Consider the following 22,631-nt stretch of genomic DNA (forward strand, 5'->3'; position numbering starts at 1 on the left):
TAGCCTCCATGAGCACCAGCCAATCCCAACTGAGATTATGTAGCCACAGTAGGAATCTGCCTGTCTGGCTTTAAAAGAGGCATTCGAGGAGTTAGGGATTTAGCTCAGTGGTAGAGTGCTTGCCCAGCAAGCGCAAGGCTCTGGGTTCGGTCCTCAACTTCTGGGGAAGAAAGAAAAAAAAAAAGACAAAATAAGAGAGGCATTCGAGCTCCCTCTAGGCGCTGCCACCAGGTTGTGAAGGTGGTAGCCCAGCATGCTGGACTTCTGTAGAATAAACGCCCTTTGTTACTTGCCTGCTGCTTGGATCTGGGATTGTTCTATCGGGCATACTCCAGACCCTAACACCTGGTGCATTGGCTGGGAAGACACTAGAGCCCCCTGCTCAAGTAGTAGGGTGTTTAAGGGGAACCTTTGACTTCCCCACTGATCTGTAAGTGAGTTAGGAGGGGCTCCCCATCAGAGATATTGGTTTATGTTTTGTGTTTCTTTGTGTTTACATTCTTGTTTCTGGTGTCTACGTTCTTGTATTTGGTTTTCTTTTGCAAAGGGAGTTGGAATTCACTCTTGGGGTTAGTAGACATGCTTGAAACCCCCTGGTCTAAGGTGATGGAATATGTTCTTGCCTCCTCTTTGAGAGAATTTGAGGTTTCATTGGTTTTGGTTTGGGGGAGAGCTTGGAAGCTCTCAATTGGTTTGGATCCCTCTTGATAGAGGATGAAGCTCTCCATTGGCCTTGAGTTGCTCTTGCAGAGAATGTGAAAGCTCTTAATTGGTTCTAGATTCTGTAAGTGGTACTGCAAGTCTCTGAACTACCTGGGGAATGTCTGTCTGTGTCTGTTCACGAATGTCCTTGTCCCTATTGTTTTTCTATGGTGTGTCTTCTTGAATTTATTTAACCATGGGTAAAACCTGAGTTTAGTTCTAGGCCAATAGAGCCATGGTCATGCAATCCTGCCCACCCAGCTCAAGCACACGCCTCAGGTCCCTGGTGGGCAGCTGAAGCCATGCTCCACACGGTCAGCACTGGAACTCCTTGAGCCTCCGGTGGGAACACTAGGGACAGCAGGCACGATGACGGGGTAAGGGGCAGGCATACACTGCTGCTGCCACCACTGTAGGCAGGAAACCAAAAGCAGCACAGAGGGGTGGGAACACCGCTGCGCTGCTGTGCTCCTCGAGCCTGAGGCAGGAGGAGGGAGCTTCAGTGATCACTGACGACAACCAAATCAGGCGAATATAAGTTTATTTTACAGCCTTGGCCATGCTAAGTAAGCACAATGTGGTAACATCCCAGCCTACAGAAGAGACAGTCAGAAAACTGCTAAAGACTCTGTGTTTAACCATTATGCTATCCCATGTCACTATTAATCTGTATCCATGAACAGAAAACAAAATTTAATCTATTCCAAACAGGAAGATGTAGATATATTTCTAATGTGGAAGATTTGTAACTTCTGGTCAAAATAAAAAATAAATAGTTTTAAAATGCCCTAAGATGTTGACTATCAAAGTTGAATTTTTAATTTGAACTATTCTCTCTTTAAAATATTTTCATTTCATTTTATTTGTGTGTATGCGTGTGTGCATGTGTGTACACAAGCACAAATGTACATGTGTGTTTCCAAGGCAGTCAGATTCATGAGAGATCCTATGGAGCTAGAGTTACAGGCAGCAATGAGCTACCAGATGTGGGTCCTCTGCAAGAAACACACATGTTCTTAGCTGCTGAGCCACCTCTCCAGGCCTATAAATTATTCTAAATATTATTACTTAATGTTTTAGTAAATGGGCTTCAAAGATAGTTCTTAGAAAAATGTCTCATGGGTGCAGTACATAGGTCCATGGCACTTTCAAAAATTCCAGGTCGGGATGGCCATCCTCATATAATCTCAGCATTTGGAAAGTGCAAATGAGATGGCTGGCATAAGCCACACACCTAGAGTAGCCAAATCAGCTCTGAGCTCAAGTGAGAGACAGTGCCTCAAAACTCAGAGTGATCAATGGAGACTTCTAACATCACACTCTGGCCTCCACATGCTCACATACCTATAAAAACTCGTGCGTGCATACACACACATCACACAAACCCAAAATACAGAATAAAAACAATAAAACTCTGTTGGTATAATGTTCTTGTGGAATGTATACAATTCACCCTTGTTCATTCAAATGCTGATTTATTTATCCCAATATCTGGTTTCAATCTGGACATTGCATTGTGATGCAATGCATTACCTGTCTCAAGTTTGTATAAACATTCCACCATTTGTTCTCTGGAATTGTCAATAAAACAACAAGCCAATGCTGAGCAATGGAGAGAATAGGGTCTGGAGGGGAGAAGAAGGAAGAGAATGAGAGGAGTCAGAGAGGGCGATCAGCAGGACAGGACTTGGAACCATGAGGAGAGATGAACCGGACCTAAGATATGACTAAAACAAATATAATGTGTGAAATCTGAATGGGAGGAAACTATGTGGGCTTGGAGGTTTGGGATGGTGTAACCATTGCCCAGCATTGTGCTCTAGGTTAATTAAATAAATCCTTGTCTTTGTGGTGATCTGAGTATAAAGCTGGTTTAGTAATAACCACTATTTAACTAAAAGATAAATCAATAATAAATATTAACAATCAACAACAGAACCCCTTCACCCCTTATTAGAAGAAATGCCATAGCATTACTTCTAATTGTGGTGTCACCACTTGGTCCCAGAGAGGATACTGAGTTCTTGCTGGGTCCCACTTTATTCCATTCTAAAATAAGAATATTGATTTTGAATTATCTCTCAAGCACAAAGACTCAAAGATGTAGCAGTGACAAAGTATTTCTACTGTTGTAGGCTGATATTAATATTTACTGTTGATATATCTTTTAGTAAAGCTGCTGTTAATCCTAAATAGCTGTATAATCAAATCACCACACAGAGACTGAGTTTATTTAGTTAACCTAGAACACAATGTTGGGCAATAGTTACTCCCTCCTAAACCTCCAAGCCCTCATGGTTTCCTAACATTCAGATTCACCCATTACACTTGCTTTTAGTGATACATTATGTCCAGTCCATCTCCACGAAGTTCCAAGATCTGCCTCCAGCTCTCTCTCCTAGCTCTCTCTCCCAGCTCTCTCTCCTAGCCTCACCCTTTCTCCTCCCATTCATTTCCTGTCCTCTGGCTCCTCCCATTGCTCGACATTGTGGCTAGTTGCTTTATTTTGCCCTATTTACACCAAGTTGAGACAGGATGCTTAGAATAAGTATCACAATGCAATATCTGGATTGAAACCAGAGAGTGGGGGGAGAAATCAGCATTTGAATGAACAAGGGTAAGGTGTATACATTTCAAAAGAACATTATACCAACACTCTACTTACTGTTATCATGTTTGATAACAGTGGTACTATCTCTGATGCTGTTCATGTTGAAGGACAATGCTATAAATATCTCCCAATGTTAGCAAAGAATGATGGACATTAGATCCTCTTTAGTTTAGAAATAACAAGTGTCGAGGCCTATTGTTTTCTGAAATTTTTCTAACATTGTTGACTTTACCCTTCTATATCAGTAATTAGTACTCATTAAAAGTTCCAAAAATGTCAGAGCAGGGCAGGGGAGAAAAAACAAACAAACAAACAAAAACAGAACTAAAGTCAACATGGCAATTTTCTCAGACAACTCGAAGTTTCTAAAGAAAGAAGCTAAGAAGTCATGGCAAACATGATTACAATTATCCTATGCCCAAATGGGTTAAATCAAATCAATATTTACCAAGAAATTTAGACATGATTAATGTCACACTCTGCCCAAATGAGTTAAGTCCAGTAAATATTTACTAAGAAATTTCATAATAAAATGCTAGTGTATAGGCCAATTTTTGTTCCCTTGATCACATCAGTTTCACTGCATGTAGCAAAATCAAAATAAACTTAAAGGTTTTTAATCTAGACTCTAAAATTCTGACCTTATGAGTAAAGGATGGTATTGTTAAAATATAAAATATAGTTTATGAAACCATGTTGTTCATGTGAAGATACCCTGCTTCTCCTTTTATTTGCAAGAGCTTTCAGTGCCCACCTGGAGGAAGAAAGTCACCATACTAATATTACTGCTGTTGCAATGAGATTTTAATGACCTTGAATTCAAATTTAGAAAAAGAAGAAAAAAAATGTGCAAAAAAGAATTTAATGAGAAGGTTTTGACTAAAATGCCTAAAGCTTAAGTAACCCATTATTGGTTAAACACTAGCCTTCGTATAATCTGACAATTTTGAATTATGGGAAGGGGAGATGGCAGTTGCCAGGTAGCATGAGAGATTCTGAAAATGATTCTTTAATAGTCATTTTCCATGATCTTTGTTAGTCTGTGGTATGTGATGGGCATTTCCTCTTATGTGCAATTCATTCTAAATCATAATTAAGGTTCTTGTAATAATATTTTATTTTGGGGGTGTGGCTTTTCTAATCACCCACTATTGCTCCCAAATTAATGAGTGAGAGATTTATTAATAAGCTTTAAGCACCATAATCAGGAAGGTATCATTTTATATTAATCCTCTATTCCCCAGACATATGCCCCAATTTACTTGCAATATTGGTCCTCCCTGGGTTGTTTCTGCTCCATCTGGTCAGTTCTGAACCACCAAGGCTTTCTTCACCTCTTCTCCCTTCCTCTCTCTCCTGGTCTCTACCTAAGACCCCAAGACCAGGAATGGAAGCTCCACCTACCTCTCTTCTGCCCAGTAATTGGATGTCAGCAACTTTATTAACCAATCACAGATAATTGAGGGACAAGGTTTACACAATATTGATCATGTACGTGACAATGCCATCGTCCAGACTGCAACCATATTTCAGGGCCCAGAATTCAGCATTTGAATACACAGAGCACCAGAACAGCCCCCAGCATGTTCTACACTCTAAATATGTACAAGTTTATAACATAGTGTTGTATTAGATTGACTGTATAATTGTGCTATAACTAAAATATTATATATATGAAGAGAGAAATGTCTGGAATCAAGAACATCTTTAAATGTAGTTTTCACCTTTTATGGTTCTTTAAAAGGTTATCCCCATGTCCTTTGTGTTTTCCCATGATACATAGATAAACAAATAGATACAGACAGACAATACAGACAGATAGATAGATAGATAGATAGATGATGGAAGGATAGACAGACAAATAGATAGACTATGAATAAATTTACCTATTTTAGCAAGACTTGTATTACCATTTTGAATACAATTTAGAACAAAAAATATTTCATTTACAATTTTTTAAATGTGATAATTAATTTAATTAAAATTACATAGGAACTAGCTAGGCAATGGTAGCATATACTTTTAGTCCCAGCACTCAAAGGCAGAGGCACACAGGTCTACAGAGCAAGTTCCAGGACAGCTAGGGCTACATAGAGAAACCTTGCCTCAAAAAAAAAAAAAAAAAAAAAAAAGACAGGAACTCTTAGGATGTTTTCCAAATGATTTTTGAAAATAGAAGTTCAATTATGCCAATATTATGAAGATAATAAATAAAAATAGCATTAAGTATCCAGAACATTCTTGTCCTCAGCATTAAATGATTGCAGTTTCAGTCCCTGTTACTACCTGCATCCTATGTGTGACTTTGAACAAGGTACACAACTCAGAATTCTGTGTTCACTTTCTCAAATACAAAATCAATATTGTTAATAGTACCCTACATTAACCCTGCAAGAATTGTATCAAGTACATGAAATAATCAACACAAATCACATATTCATAATGATAAATGTTGCTATAAATGTTAATAATAATAAAAACTAATTATTCCTTTTTACTTAATTAATTAATTTACTTTTCATCCTAATCACAGCTTCCTCTTCTCCTCTCTTCCTAGTCTTTCCCTTTCATCTCCCCTCCCTCATCCTCCCATCCTCCTATTCTCCTCAGAAAAGGGGATATCAGAAAAGAGGCCTCCCAGGATATCAACCTGCCTTGGCAATCCACTTGCAGTAGGAATAGGCAATTATTCTCCTATTGTGGCTAAACAAGGCAGCCCAGTAGAGGGAGAGGGTCCCAAAGGCAGGCCATAGAGTCAGAGACAGGCTCTACTCCTGCTGTTAGGAATCCCACATGACGACCCAGATGCATAACTGTTAAGTACATGCAGAGGGCCTAGTCCATCCCATGTATGCTCTCTGTTTGGCCGTTCAGTCTCTATGAGCCCTTATGGGCTCCGGTTAGTTGATTCTGTATGCTTTCTTGTGGTGTCCTTGACCCTTCTGGCCTTCAATCCTTCTTTCTCCTTTCCCATATGATTCCCCAGTAGTGTTGGTTATTAATATTTAATACTAGTTAAACAGTGGTTATTCCTAAACCAGCTGCATGCCCAAATCACCACACAGAGACATGATTTATTTAATTAACCTAGAGCACAATCCTGGGCAATAGTTACTCCAGCCTAAACCTCCAAGCCCACATAGTTCCCTTCCATTCAGATTTCGCACATTATACTTCTTTTTAGGCATATCGTAGGTCTGGTTCATCTCTCCTCATGGTTCCAAGTCCTGTCTCCCTCTCTGATTCCTCTCACTCTCTTCCTTCTTCTCCCCTCCAGACCAGAATGTCCCACCCTATTCTCTCCACTGTTCAGCATTGGCTGGCTGTTTTATTGGCAATTACAGAGAACAAATAGTGGCATGTTTACACAAGCTTGAGACAGGTGATGCCTAGAATAAGCATCATAATGCAATGTCCAGATTGAAACCAGATACTGGGGTAGAGAAATCAGCATTTGAATGAACAAGGGTAAATTGTATACATTCCACAAGAAGATTATACCAACATCCCAACCCCCACCTAATTTTTGGCTGTGGGTCTCTGTATCTGTTTCCATCAGTTGCTGAGTGAAGCCTCTCAGAAGACAGTTATACTGGGTTCCTGTCTACAAGTATGTCAGAATATCATTAATAGTGTCAGGGATGAGCTCACTCTCATGGCATGGCTCTCTAGCTAGGCCAGTCATTGGTTGGGCAGTCCTTCAATTTCTACTCCATCTTAAGCCCTGCAATTCTTTTAGGAAGGATAAATCATGGGTTGAAAGTTTTGTAGCTGGGTTAGTGTCCCAACTTCCCTCCACTGGAAGTTTTTTCTGGTTACTGGAGATGGCTGTTCCAGGCTTCATATTCCCCATTGCTAGGAGTCTTCGGTAGGGTCATCCTCATAGATTCCCATGAGTTTCCATTGTGATAAGTTTCTGGCTCATCCCTGAGATGCCCTCTCACATCATTTCCAATTCTCCCTCCATCATCACCCAACTTGATTCTTCCTGCTTCCCTCCTCACCAAGTTCCTTTCATCCATCCATCTCTGATGTCTATTCTATTGCCCTCTTAGTGAGATACACACATACACAAACACACACACACATCCTTGTTACTTGGCTTCTTTGGGTCTATGGACTGTAGCATGGTTATCTTGTGCTTTATAACTAATATCTACCTAAAAGTGAATACACATAATGTGTCTTTCTGAGTCTGGATTACCTCACTCAGGATGATTTATTCTAGTTCCATCCATTTACCTACAAATTTCATGATGTCATTGTTATTAATAGCTGAGTAGCTTTCCATTGTGTAAATGTACCACATTTTCTTTATCCACTCTTCAGTTGAGGGACATCTAGGTTGTTTCCAGTTTCTGGCTATTATGAATAAAGCTGCTATGAACATAGTTGAGCAAGTGTCCTTGTGGTATGGTGGAGCATTTTGGGGTATATGCCCATGAGTGATATAGCTGGGTCTTGGGGTAGAGCTATTCCCAATATTTTGAGAAACTGCCAAATTGATTTGCAAAGTGGTTGTACATGTTTGCACTCCCACCAGCAATGAGGGTTCCTCCTTCTCCACATCCTCACCAGTATGTGTTGTTGCTTGAGTTTATCTTAGCCATTCTGATGGATGTAAGGTAGAACCTCAGAGTCACTCTAATTTGCATTTCCCTGATGACTAAGGATGCTGAACACTTCTCTGGGTGCTTTTCGGCCGTTAGAGATTCCTCTAGTGAGAATTCTCTGTTTAGATCTGTACCCAATTTCTAACTGGGTTATTTGGTTTGTTGATGTCTAGTTTCTTGGTTTCTTTATACATTTTGAATATTAGTCTTCCTTCATATGTATGGTTGGTGAAGATCTTTTCCTATTCTGTGGGCTACTGCTTTGTCCTATTGACAATGTCCTTTGCCTTGCAGAAGCTTTTCAGTTTTCATGTTGATCTTAGTTAGCTGTTGATGTTCTGTTCAGGAAGTTGTCTTCTGTGCCAATACATCATGGCTATTTCCCATTTCTCTTCTATCAGACTTAGTGTATCCCATTTTCTGGTGAGGCCTTTGATCCATTTGGATTTGAGTTTTGTGCAGGGTGGTAGATATGGATCTACCATATGGATCCTATTATATGGATCTATTTGCATTCTTCTATATGCAGACATCCAATTAGACCAACACTAATTGTTGAAGATGCTTTCTATTTTCCATTGCATAGTTTTGGCTTCCTCATCAAAAATTAATGTCCATAGTTATGTAGGTTTACTTCTTGGTCATTGACTCAATTCCATTGATCAACCTGTTTGATTTTATGTCTGTACCATGTGATTTTTATTATTGTTGCTCTGCAGTACAGCTTGAAACCATGGTGAGACCTCTAGAAGTTATTTTATTATACAGAATTTTTTTAGCTGTACTGGTTTTTTGTTTGTTTTTTAATATGAACTTGACTGTTGTTCTCTCAAGGTCTGTAAAGAACTGTGTTGGAATTTTGATGGGAATTGCATTAAATCTGTGCATTGCATTTGTAAGTGGGCCAGTTTTTACTATGTTAAGCCTACTGATCTATGAGCATGGGAGATATTTTCATCTTTTGGTATCTTCCTCAATTTTTTTCAAAGACTTGAAGTTCTTGTCATAAAGGCTGATAGCTATGGTGACACCTCCCCTTAAAAAAAATGAAGAGATTTGGAGCAAGTGAGCCATGGGACCAGGGGCAAGAGTGAAGTCAAGATGTGTCCAAACCCTGAAAATCTCACCTTGAGAACAACAGGAATAAAGATTGCTCCCTCCTTATTCTGGGTCTGCGTGCACATAGCCTTGTGACCCCACATTTGCCACCCTAGAGGAAGTCACGTAGGCTGATGGCCAGGTTTCAGGTTATAACTTCCTATTTCCTTATAGTGACATGTCCAGCTAGCCCCTGGACTTCCTCTTCATGCAAATGAAGCATTCCCAGCCTCAATCTCAGCCAATGATGTACATTCACCCCAAAAACCTCCACCCACACCCCTAAGGTTTATATAGCCATTATTCCTGCAAATAAAGGAGAGCTGTTTCTCCCCAACTGCTGGACTGAGAGCCTGCTCACCCACCCAGCCAGCTCAGCTTCATTCCTTTAAGTCCAGCATCTACTGACAGCTGTGGCTGGATGCCCTGGAAAGAAGCAGAGGCCAGAAGGTCTCCTTCTATCCCTATTATTCTTAGCTTTGACCCTTTCGTCATGTTTCAGATTTCCTGGATGCTTTGTGTCAGGAACTTTTTAGGTTTAACATTTTCTTTGAGCGATGAATTTTTTTTCTTTTATCATACCTTTCATTTTATTTTTCCTTGAATCAGTGGACATTGAATAAGAAGTCGCTCAGTTCCCATGGGTTTGTAGGCTTTCTGTTGTTTCTACTGTTGTTGAAGTCCAGCTTTAATTCATGGTAGTCTGATAAGATACAGGGGGTTATTTTAATTTTCTTTTATCTGTTGAGACTTGCTTTGTGATCAAGTATACGGTCAATTTTGGAAAAGCTTCCTTGCGATCCTGAGAAGGTATATTCTTTTGTGTTTGGGTGTTTGGGTGAAAAGTTCTATAGATATCGTTAGGTCCATTTGATTTATAACCTCTGTTAGCTCCATTATTTCACTGTTTAGTTTCTGTCTGGATGACCTGTCCATTGGTGAGAGTAAAGAGTTAAAGCTTGTCACTATTAATGTGTGGGGTTCAATCTGTGATTTAAGCTTAATGCTTCTTTTATGAATGTGGATGCCCTTGCATTTGGGGCATAGATATTCAGAATCAAGATGTCATCTTAGTGGATTTTTCCTCTGATGTGAATGAAGTGTCCTTCCCCATCTCTAGATTACTTTTGGTTGAAAGTCTGTTTTATTAGATATTAGAATAGCTACTCCAGCTTGCTTGTTGGGTCTGTTTGCTTAGGAAATCTTTTTCCGGTAGGTGTAAGGTGAAATCTCAGGGTCATTTCGATTTTCCTGATGACTAAGGATGTTGAGCATTTCTTTAAGTGTTTCTCTGCCATTTGATATTCCTCTATAGAGAATTCTGTTTATCTCTGTACCCCATTTTTTAATTGGATTACTTGATTTGGAGAGGATGTGGGGAAAGGGGAACCTTCCTCCATTGCTGGTGGGAATGCAAACTTGTACAACCACTTTGGCCAGCAATCTGGTGCTTTCTCAGACAACTAGGGATAGAGCTTCCTTAAGATCCAGCTATACCACTCCTGGGCATATATCCAAAAGAGGCTCAAGTACACAACAAGTGTGCCATGTTCGTAACAGCTTTTTTCATAATAGCCAGATGTCCCTCAACTGGGAAATGGATACAGAAATTTTTACACAAGGGAATACTACTCAGCAATTAAAAACAAGGAAATCATGAAATTTGCAGGCAAATGGTGGGAACTAGAAAAGATTACCCTGAGTGAGGTATTTCAGGAGCAGAAAGACACACATGGTATATACTCACTTGTAAGTGGATATTAGATATATAATATAGGATAATCATACTAAAATCTGTATACCTAAAGAAACTAAGCAAGAAAGAGGACCCTGGGTAAGATGATCAATCCTCACTCAGAAAGGCAAATGGGATAGACATTGGAAGAAGGAGAAAACAGGTACAAGACAGGAGCCTACCACATAGGGCCTCTGAAAGACTCTACCCAGCAAGGTATCAAAGCAGATGCTGAGACTTCTAGCCAAACTTTGGGCAGAGTGCAGAGAATCTTATGAAAGAAGGGGGAAAGACTTGGAGGGGACAGGAGCTCCACAAGGAAAGCAACAAAACCAAAAAATCTGGTCACATGGTTCTTTTCTGAGACTGATACTCTAACCAAGAACCATGCATGGAAATAACCTAGAACACCTGCACAGATGTAGCCCATGGCAGTTCAGTCTCCAAGTGGGTTCCCTATTAAGGGGAACAGGGACTGTCTCTGACATGAACTCGGTGGCTGGCTCTTTGATGACCTCCCCTTGAGGGGGAGCAGGCTTACCAGGCCACAGAGGAAGAAAATGCAGCCAGTCCTGATGAGACCTGATAGGCTAGGGTCAGAGGGAAGGGGAGAAGGACCTCCCCTATCAGTGGACTTGGAGAGGGGCATGGGAGGAGAAGAGGGAACGAGGGTGAGATTGGAAGGGAATGAGGGAAGGAGCTACAGCTGAGATACAAAGTGAATAAACTATAATTAATATAAAAATAAAAATTAAATAAAAAGAAAAGAAAATCTTTTTCCATCCCTTTACTCTGAGGTAATGTCTATATTTGTTGCTGAGGTGTGTTTTATGTATGCAGAAAATGATGATTCTGTTTTCATAACCACTTTGTTAACCTGTGTCTTTTTATTGGGGAATTGAGTCCATTGATGTTGAGAGATATTAATTACCAATAATTCTGTTATTTTGATGTTGGTGGTGTGTGTTTCCCCTTCTTTTGGTTTTACTGGTGGAAAATTATTTATTTCCTTTGTTTTCTTGCATATAGTAAACCTCTTTTTATTGGAGTTTTCTTTCTAGTATCTTCTATACAGCTGGATTTGTGGATAATTTTTGTTTAAATTTGATTTTTGTCATGGAATATCTTGTTTTCTCCCTCTAAAGTGATTGAAAGTTTTGTTGGAAGAAGGAGTTTCCTGGGTAAGATGATCAGTCCTCACTCAGAAAGACAAACGGGATGGACATTGGAAGAAGGAAAAAACAGGAAACAGGATAGGAACCTACCACAGAGGACCTCTGAAAAGACTCTACCAAGCAGGGTATCAAAGCAGAGGCTGAGACTGTTTTTTTTTAACTTTTATTAATTACACTTTATTCACTTTGTATCCCCCCATAAACTCCTCCCTCCTCCTCTCCTAATCTCACCTTTCTTCCCCCTTCTCCACGCATGCCCCTCCCCAAGTCCACTGATAGAGGAGGTCCCCCTCTCCTTCCTTCTGATCTTAGTCTATCAGATCTCATCAGGAGTGGCTGCATTGTCATCTTCTGTGGCCTGGTAAGGCTGCTCCCCCCTCAGGGGGAGGTAATTAAAGAGCAGGCCAATCAGATTATGTCAGAGGCAGTCCCTCTTCCCATTACTATGGAATCCACTTGGACAATGAACTGCCATGGGCTACATCTGTGCAGGGGTTCTAGGTTATCTCCATGTGTGGTACTTGGTTGGAGTATGAGTCTCTGGAAAGACCCCTGTGTTCAAATTTTCTGGTTCTGTTGCTCTCCTTGTGGAGTTCGTTAACCGAACTTTGGGCAGAGTACTGGGAATCCTATGAAAGAAAGGGGAGATAGTGGGACCTGGAGAGGACAGGAGCTCCACAAGGAGAGCAACAGAAGCAAAATATCTGGGCACTGGGGTCTTTTCTGAGACTGATACTCTAGCCAAGGACCATTCATGGATATAACCTAGAACCCCTGAACAGATGTAGCCCATGGCAGCTCAGTTTCTAGTAAGGGGAACAGGAACTGTCTCTAACATGAACTCGGTGGTAGGCTCTTTGATCACCTTCTCCTGAGGGGAGAGCAGGCTTACCAGGCCACAGAGGAAGACAATGCAGCCAGTCCTGTTGAGACCTGATAGGCTAGGGCCAGAGGGAAGGGGAGGAGAACCTCCACTATCAGTGGACTTAAAGAGGGGAATGGGAGGAGATGAAGGTGGGAGGGTGGGATTGGAAGGGAATGAGGTAGGGGGCTATAGCTGGGATACAAGGCAAATAAACTGTAATTAATATAAAAATAAAAATTTAATTGAAAAGAAGTTTTGCTGGACGTAGTAGTCTGGGTTGGCCTCTATGGTCTCTTAGACACTGCAAGACATCTGTCTGGGCCCTTCTGGCTTTTAGAGTCTCTATTGAGAAGTCGGGTGTAATTATAGTAAGTATGCCTTTAGATGTTACTTGGTCTTTTGGTGCATCTACTTGATGTTCTAAAAGCCTCTTGTGTGTTTTTAGGCATCTCTTTAGGCTAGAGAAATTTTCTGTGATTTTGCTGAGAATATTTTCTGGACCTTTGAGCTGAGAATCGTAGGTTTGGTCTTTTCATAGTGTCTCAGATTTCCTGGATATTTTGTGTCAGGAACTTTTTAGATTTAACATTTTCTTTGAGCGATGAATTTATTTCCTTTATCATATGTTCTATACCTGAGATTCTCTCTTCCCTCCCTTGTGTTCTGTGGCATCTGTAGCTCCTGTTCTATTACCTAGGTTTTCCATCTCCAGGATTTCCTGTTTGCTTTTTCTTTATTGCTTCTATTTCTGTTTTCAGACCTTGAAGAGTTTCATGCATTTTCTTTACCCGTTTAATTGTATTTTCTTGTATTTCTTTTTTTCCTCTTTTTTAATTTTTATTAATTACATTTTATTCACTTTGTATCCCCCCATAAACCCCTTCCTCATTCCCTCCCAATCCCACCTTCCCTTTCTTGTATTTCTTTAAGAGATTTATTTATTTACTCTTTAAAGACGTCTATCATCTTCATAAGATTGGATTTAAGGTCATTTTCTTGTGCTTCACCTGTGTTACGAAATCAAGGGTTTGTCGTAGTTAAATAGCTGGACTTTGGTGGTGCCATATTGCCTTGTTGATTGTGTTCTTATGCTGGCCTTTAGCCATCAGGGGTTTGTGGTTATTATAGGATTAGATGCTGAATTCTGAGTTTATCTTTGCTGGATGGGTGTTTTTGGACGTTTCCTTCCTTGTTTTTTGTTTCCTCTCTGTCTTCCGGCCTGAGTGGTCTGGGGTTCTGGTGACTAGCAAGCAGGACCAGCAGGCTGTCTCCCCTAGGGTGTTTGTGGCCTGTGTGGCCTCTGGGGTCCTGAGAACCAGCATGGACTGGGTCCTGGCGCCAGCAGGCCGTTAAGAAAACAGGCAGCGTTGTGGGGCAGGAAGCGCAGCATGGGAACACAGTGTGCAGCTACTGCTATGGGGTATGCCTTCAGGCAAGTTGGCAGACAGGGCCTGGGGGGGTGGGGGAGGCTTACCTGGTTGTTTCTGGTGCTGGCAAGCCTGCAGTAAAGAGGGCAGCCTTGTGAGGGTGGGAGATGGAACGAAGGGTTTGGGGTACAGTTTACCACTGTTGGATATGCCTTTAGGTGAGTTGGCTAGCAGGGGATAGGGATGGGGTAGGAGGCTTACCTGGTGAGCCCTGATCCAGGGCTCCAGGAAAGCAGGCAGAGCTGTGGTAAATGTAACACAGGATATGGAATGCAGTTTACCACAGTTGCGGCTGCTTTGGGGGAGTTGGTGGGCAAGGGGGAGGGGTTGTTTCTTACCTGGTGTCCCTGATGCCAACTGGCCTTTGGAAAAGCAGGCAGAGTTGTGGGGTAGGAAATGGGGCACAGAGCCTGGGGTTCAGCTCACCAACCTAATTATTCTTTTGTATGCTTTAAAATATTGAAAGAATTAATTTTAGATTATTCTAAGCTTAATAAAATATTTATGACCTAGACCAAGTCCCAAATTACACACACATATTTTTTTCTCAAATCACTGAGTAAAGTTTTCTCTTCTAAGGTTAAGAAATTAAGAGTTTTGCTCTGAACTGCAGCTTATGAGGTACATGGTCTGACCAAGAGGTTACAACGTTAGGGCTTCTTTTACTCAAAGACCTTCTGGCATTTTCTAGTACTAGATCTTAAAAATATTTCTCAAGATTCATACTATGCATTGATTTAGCTTTTAAGAACCATATCTAGTCAACTTAAGTTTTTTATTAAAATCTGTGATAGGATAAACACCTCATTAGAAGTCTCAAAGATCCTTAGTTTTTATTACTTTGCTCCTATTTAAGGCAGAAGAGCTGATCCACAAGCCTTGGTTGCTCAGTTCTTCCTGTGGAGAAATCCCAGCTGCAGGCTACACATCTGTATTCCGGCTTTGCCCGCTGGGCTGGTGTGAGAGGTAATGAAGACAGTGAGCCATGACACTTGAGAAAGTCACAAGTTTTCTTTCTGGTGTTGATTTTGGATTTTTTAAATTAAAATATAATTCCATCAAGACAAGCATGATAAATGCACAAATGCATACACAGGAACACACAATCACCCCACCCCATTCCTTTTTCTCCTTCCAAAGCCTCCCATGTCTTCCTTCCCTCTGTTTTCTCACCTTTTATTCTTTATTATTACACACACACATATGTAATAATAAGACAGAAGTTGGGTTTTGTTGTTGTTTGCATTTGTTATTTTATTACATACATATATATATGGAAAGTATTTATATGGAGATATTTATAAGGAAATAAAAATACAAATATAAAAAATATTTAAATACAGCCCACAGGGTCTGCTTGATGTTCCTTGTAGGTACACAGTTCCAGGGCTGACCACTTCATACTGGATAAGCAGTTAGACTGCTCTTCCCGAGGGCAGAGTACTTCTGCTCTCAGAATCCCTTCGTTGCCTATGGTTCCTTATCTAGAGGTGGAGCCCATGGAATTTCCCTCCTTCCACTTAGCAACTCTATTGTGTTGTCCCTGTTTGGGTCTTGTTTGGGCAGCCATATTGTTGAGGTAGTGTGGGGTAATAATTCTCTGTTATTTTGAAGAGATACAATCTCCCAGCTGATTTCCTGTTCCTCTGGTCCTACCCTTCTTTGGAAGTATTTCCTGAGCCTTGAGTGACTAAATTGTTCTATAAGTGTATCCACAGGGACTGGTCACCCTCTGTCCACCCCAGGGAGTTGTTCTCTTCCTTTTGACCAGTTGTGGTTTTCTGTAATTGTTTCTGTCTGTTGCAGAAGAGAAGCTCCTTTGGTGAACGTTGGGAGCTATTCCTCTTTGTGGGCATAAGGATAAGTATTTAGAACGGAGTTAGAAATTATGCTGGTTTAGTAAAAACTTATAGTTTAAAAAAGCAAACAACAACAAAAAAAAACCCTCCAGCATTGGGGGAAAGAAAAAAAAACAGTTATCTAACTTGTCTGGTGTTTTCCTTGCTGCCTTCAAAGTTAAGGCATCACTTTCTCAGAAAGCTTGCCAATGACCCTCAGCTTGCTGTTTTCTTCATAAAGATTAGTCTATTAAGCATCTCATTACTTTGTCCATGTTAGAGTTAAGGAAACCATGGGCTCTTGTCTGCATCCCTGTGCAGTTGGGAGTTTGGAGGCTGTAGGTGGGAAGACCTCTGTGGTTCGATTTCCATCACTGTTTTCCAAGCATCTGCCCTTCGGTATGAACTTTGAAGTGGCAGGGACATAGCACTAGGGCCATCTAATATGAGCCTTCATATATACGGCAGGTACACCCACACCTAAAGCCATTAAACTGGTCATGACAAACCCCAGCTCTTGGAATCTGGCACTTGGCACTCTTGTGGTGCCACCCTTGATCCTGAATCTCCACACTGATGGAGACTCCTGCTAGGCTCCTAGTCAATGCTTTGGTATTGTTCACTCTGTGCACCAACCAGCAGAAAACTAACTAGTTTTAGTAAGTTTGTTAGTGTGGTCAGTGTTGAAGAATAAAAGGGTGGAGGTAGGGATGAATCAGAGAGGTTCTCTGATAGGAGAGAAGAGGGGTAGAGCGTTTGCACAGGGGTAGGATGTGGAGGATGATGCAGGGATAGCACGTGGTGGTTCCTCCAAAATACTTCCAAGGAAAGGTGGTTTGCTACTTCTTTTTCCCTTTCCTGTCCCTCCCCTCCCCTCCTTTTACTCTCCTCCCTCTTCTTGTCTCTTTTCTTTCTTTTTCTACTTTACATCTTGACCTAGAAGATCTTGGAAATTCTGACAATGTTTGTAACAGCAGCACAGAGCAGATATTCAGCTTCCTACAATAGAAAACAATTGTTCACCAAACATCACTAGCCCAATAGCTAAGTGGACGGTGTAAAGCTAACTAACTCAGTTGCATATTTTGCCAACTTTTTACTTGGTCACATGAATATGCATCTTTTTAAGATAAGAGGACGGAATATGTTTTATTTAACAATTTGCTCACTTCATTTATAATTGTAAGCATCTAGACATGTGGAATGTGGGCCCTCATTTGTGCTCTCACCATGGATATGCAGTTTCTAAGAACAGGCCTTAAATGGAGAGAATGTGTTTTTCCCTGAATGTCTGGGCTGGTTACTTTTACTAACACTCACAACATGGCAGCTTGTAGTAACTAATGAATTAAGATTTTAAAAATTGTGTCAGAAATACAATGGCTTGGCAGGGAAATGCTCACTCATGGTCTCTCATGCATTTTCAGGCAGATGTCAGCTGTCTGAACCCTTTCTCAAGGCTCAGCTGAGATGGTTCAGGAAAAGCAGCTCAGATATAGGGACTAGATGCTGGCTATCAGCCCCTGCTGAGGAGAGGCCTCTCCCATGCCACTTTAGCAGAATGGTGCTGGGTAATTCAACTTCTTCTTCTTTCTCCTCCTGCTCCTCCTTCTCCTCTTCCTCCTCCTGCTCCTTTTCCTCTTCTTCCTCCTTCTCCTCCACCTTCTCCTCCTCTTCTTCCTACTTTGAACTTTATTTATTTAGTTGTTCCCATCCTCTCCTCCTGGTTTCACCCTCCCTCCCTATTCTCCCTTCCCCTATCCCCTCCCACTCAGGAAAGCCCCCCCCCCACACACACACTAACTCACCCCAGAACTTCAAGTTGAATCAGGATTGAGCATATCCTCTTCCATGTTGGCCTGGCATGGAAGCCCCATCAGAAGGAAGTGATCAAATACATGCAACAGAGTCCATCTCAGAAACAGCACCCGCTTGCTCCCCTTACTAGGGTACCCCAAGAACACCAGGTTTCTCATCGGGTATATATGTGTAGGGGGCCTAGATGCAGTCTATACATGGTCCTGTGTTGGTGCTTCCGTCTCCACAGGCTCCACTGAACCCAAGTTAGTTGGCTTTGTTGGTCTTCTTATGAAGCTCCTGTCCACTCTGGTTCCTTCTATCCTTCCCCCAACTCTTCCACAAGGCTCCCTGTCATGTGCTTGTTTGTCAGGCTGCTGTGTTATTGAGTTTTCAGCAAGAAACATGTTTTCACCCTGGCCTTCATCTGGAGACAGAGAAAAGCAGGATGTTTTGCCAAGTTCCTTCCCTTTTGTTTGTGTGAGGAGCACACAGACAGGTGGTTGAAGTAAACAAGTGTGACTTCTTGATGAACCCCTTCATTGTATTGAGGTGCTTTGCTCTAATTAAAGAAAAGGTGTTGTGGAATAAACCAGGTGTGACAGTTTCTACTGGCAGCCCTCTCAAACTGACCTCATCTGTAGTGTGTTATTTTTTTTTTCTTTTATTCTTCACCCCCACTCAGTTCCACTCTGCCAGAGGACTCCGGCACCCTGTGCTCCACCCAATCTTTAGCTGTGAGTCTCAGCATCTGTTTTTATCCTTTGCTGGGTGGAACCTCTCAGAAGACAGCTATGCCGGGCTCCTGTCTGCAAGCATAGTACAGTGTTGTTAGTGCCGGGGGCTGGCTGTCTCTCATGGGGTGGGTCTCAGGTTGAGCCAGGGGTTGGTTGGACATTTCCTCAATCTTTGCTCTATCATTATCCCTGCACATCTTGTGGGCAGGGTAAATTTTGGGTGGAAGTTTCTGTGGGTAAGTTGGCGTTCTACCTCCCCCATTAGGAGTCCTCTCTAGTTAGAGGGTGGCCTGTTCAGTCTCCATGACTACCCCATCCCCGGCTGCTATTAGCACTTTCAGCTAGAGTCACCCCCATATCCTCCCTGGAGCCTACCCTATGGTAGGTATCCAGCTTATCTCAGAAATACCCTCTACATTTTCTCTTCTCTCTGCAAGCCTTCTGTCCTCTCGTCCCTGCTCTTCCCATAACTGCTCCCCATCCTTGTTTTTCTCCTTACTCCTGTTCTGTCTCTTCAACTACTTCTGCTGCCTATTCTATTTCTCCTTCTGAGAGAAATTGAGGGTCCTTGGTTCCTCTTTGTTACTTAGCTTCTTTGGGTTTGAGAATTATAGTATGGTTATCCTGAACTATAAAGAAAGAGAGGGCTCTAGAGAAACAGGCCAATGTCTTCAGCCTTTTATCATCAAGTCTTGGATGTAACTTGGCATGAGTTTCAATGCATTCAGACTTTGCCAGCCAACCCAGACCCACCCTTCATAACATCACAATCATCACTAGTCTGCCCACTCCAGCAGCAACCCCAGCAGAGGCTTCCCCAGTTAACGCACACTCTCTGATCAGAGGTCCACCAGAAATGTCAGGAGGCAACTTAGTCAAGAGTCCTTATACAGTTTTTGTTGCTATAATCCTGGATCTAATGTAGGTCCAAGTAAACTTTCTAATTCCAGAAAGATGGAAGCCGAGCCAACTTGATGAGAATCTTCTCCAAATATCCAACTTCAGCCTTAGCCAACGAGACGAAAAGACAGAAATTTCCTGCTTTCATATTACAGTCTTGCACACAGAGAGAAAAAGTGGTGGGGGTGGAGGGAAATCTAGATTCTTCGTATGGAGCAAAACATACTATTTGTCTGGCTTCTGGCATTCAACATGATGATCTTGAATTTCACACATTTTTCTGCCAATGTGCTTCGTTATAGATGATGCTCCGTTGTGTGCATACGCATACCACAGTTTCTTTGTCCATCACCTGTTCATAGACTTCTAAGCTGATTCTGTACCTTGGCTACTGTGTAGTAATGCACAGCAACTATGAGTGCTAGATCATCACTATTGTATCCTGGCATATTCCTTTGGCTGTATTCCCACGGGAGTCAGAGCTGAATTATATAGTGGTTTACTCTTAATTTTGAGGCATCTCAGACTGATTTTATAGTGGCTGTTACCAATTTATATTCCACCAGGACAGCATTACAAAAAGAAGCTTTCTTACATCCTCACCAGCATTTCTTTTTCTTTTGTTTTGTCTCCTTTGTATGATATGAGATTGAATCTCAATATAGTTTTAATGTTCATTTCCCTGATGACTAAGAATAATTAATATTTTTATATGTATTCATCATTTGTAAGTTTTCTTTTGAAAACTGTTCAGTTCTTTTGCCTGTTTGTTGGTTTGATGATTTAGGTTTGAGTTGCTTGTCTTTCTGAGTTCTTTATAGAGTCTAGATGTTAATCCTCTCACCAAATGTATAATTGATAAAGATTTTCTCCCATGTTAACTTTGAATCCTACTTTGCTGAAAATTTTTATCATATTGAAGATTTTTCTGGTTGAGTGGAGTCATATCATCTGCAAATAGAGATAAATTGGCAGTTTCCTTTCCAGTGTCTTCATTTCTTTCTCTGCCTTCTTACTCTAGCTAAGAAGTCAAGCACTGTACTGAATAGTGATGGAGAAAGTGGAAACTATTCTAATATTTCTTACTTTACAGAAAATGCTTTCAGTTTCTTCGCATAATAAAAGCCAAATTTGGCTTTTATTATGTTGATGTGTATTCCTTCTAGTCCTAGTTTCTCGGAGGCTTTTATGATAATATGTTGGATTTTGCCAGAGATTATTTTTTCTGCATCTATTCAAATGATCATGTGATTTCTCTTTCTGATTCTATTTAAGTACTGAAATACATTTGTTGGTTTGCATATGTTGAACCATATTCGCATCTCTGGAATGATCCAACTTGGTCATGATATGTGATCTCAGTGTGTTATTGAATCCATTTTGCAATACTTGTATTAAGAATTCAATGCCCTATAATCATAATGAAAACTACTCTATAATTGTTTTGTTTGTTTGCTCTATATTTTTCTGGTTTTAGCATCAGGGTAATACTAATAACACAAAATGACATTCTTTCCCTTCCTGCTTAATGGATTCTTTTGAGAAGCATTGGTACTACCTCTTCTTTAAAAGTCTAATAACATTCAGCAGAGACTCCATCTGATTCCATCATTCTTTGTTGAGAGATTATTACTACCTCAATCTCATTTTCACTTATTACTTAAATTGCTTATATCATCTTTAATTTGGAAGTCGTGTGTTTCAAGCTTTTATCTGTTACATTTCCTCTGCATTTTCTCCCTTCTTGGAATACAGCTTTTTGCAGTGTTCACTAATGACCTTCTGAGTTTGCTGATGTTTAGTTTCCCAAAGAACTAAGTTTGCTTCATTGATTCTTTGTATTCCCTTTCAGTCTTGAGTTTATTAATTTTGTCCCCAATATTTATCATTTCTTACCCTCTAATGCTTTTAGATTTGGCTTATTTTTCTTTTTCTAAGTCTTTGACATACATCATTAAGTTGTTTATTTTAGATATCTCCTTTTTTTGTTAAATGAATGCACCAATAGCTATGAGGTGCCTTGTCAGCACTGCCTCTGTGATACTCCAAAGATTCCAACTACACTTTCACTTTCATTTGACTCTGGTAACTTTAATTATCTTTTTTATTTCTGCAATGTTTCATTGGTCATTAAGAGTATGAGGAGCAACAGAACCAAGAAATCTGGGCCCAGGGGTCTTTTGTGAGACTGATACTCCACACAAGGACCATGCATGGAGATAACCTAGAACCCCTACACAGAGGTAGATCAGTATCCAAGAGGCTTCCCCAATAATAGGAACAGGGACAGTCTCTGACATGAACTCAGGGCCTGTTTTTTGATCACCTCTGCCTGAGGGGGGAGCAGCCTTACCAGTCCACAGAGGAAGACAAAGAAGCCAGTCCTGATGAGATCAGATAGGAGGGGAGGACCTCCCCTATCAGTGGACTAGGGGAGGGGCATAGGAGAAGAAGAGGGTGGGTGAAATTGGGAAGGGATGGAGGAGGGGGCTACAGCTGGGATACAAAGTGAATAAACTGTAATTATTAAATTTTAAAAAGAATAGAGTGTTCCTTGCCTCTTAGAGGCACTGCTGGTGTGGCTGCTGTGCTACACGTGTGTCAGTAGGTGACAGAGAGGAGAGAGGCTCCATGTCTAAGCTCAGTTTCTAATCTGTAAATGTCTTAACGATTAGTAACTTAACACTCTCTGAAAAAAGCAAGCGTGAGATGACCACCAATAAAGCACCACGGTGCCCAACAGGGAGCTAATGCCACCAATCTGATACTTGCAGGCCTGGGGGAGCAGACCATACCCAAAATGAACCCTGCCTGGTGCCATGATGCTTGGGTAGGGCATAGTACTGAGACCACTCCTGAGATGACCCCAGACACTCAGAAACCCTGGGCAAGTAAAATGGTGGAGAAACGGGGGAAAAAATAGAAACAGAAGGATGTAGGCACAATGAAGAGAGGCAGACCTGGAGACTCGAGGGTAGGGGGGAACAGCCTGATGTGAGTAGCCAGTGAAGCCACCTGGGACCATGCTAGGTCCTGGCCTGTGCTGCTTCAGGGAGCCATGTCTGGGTCCATGTACCAGCAGCAGCAGGGGGCTGTCACACCAAAGGCCGGGCAGACACCCCTGTTCTGGCTG

At 41.3% G+C, this 22,631-nt stretch overlaps 1 non-coding gene across 1 annotated transcript; it reads left to right on the forward strand.

Moving 5' to 3' along the window:
• The first annotated feature begins 22,051 nt into the window (after window positions 1–22,051).
• On the forward strand, window positions 22,052–22,185 carry LOC132652638 (small nucleolar RNA SNORA17). The gene has a single exon (XR_009590228.1). It is a non-coding gene; the product is annotated as a small nucleolar RNA SNORA17 (small nucleolar RNA).
• Window positions 22,186–22,631: the final 446 nt, after the last annotated feature.

This window comes from Meriones unguiculatus, chromosome 2 (genome assembly GCF_030254825.1).
Source record: "Meriones unguiculatus strain TT.TT164.6M chromosome 2, Bangor_MerUng_6.1, whole genome shotgun sequence".
Taxonomy (NCBI): domain Eukaryota; kingdom Metazoa; phylum Chordata; class Mammalia; order Rodentia; family Muridae; genus Meriones; species Meriones unguiculatus.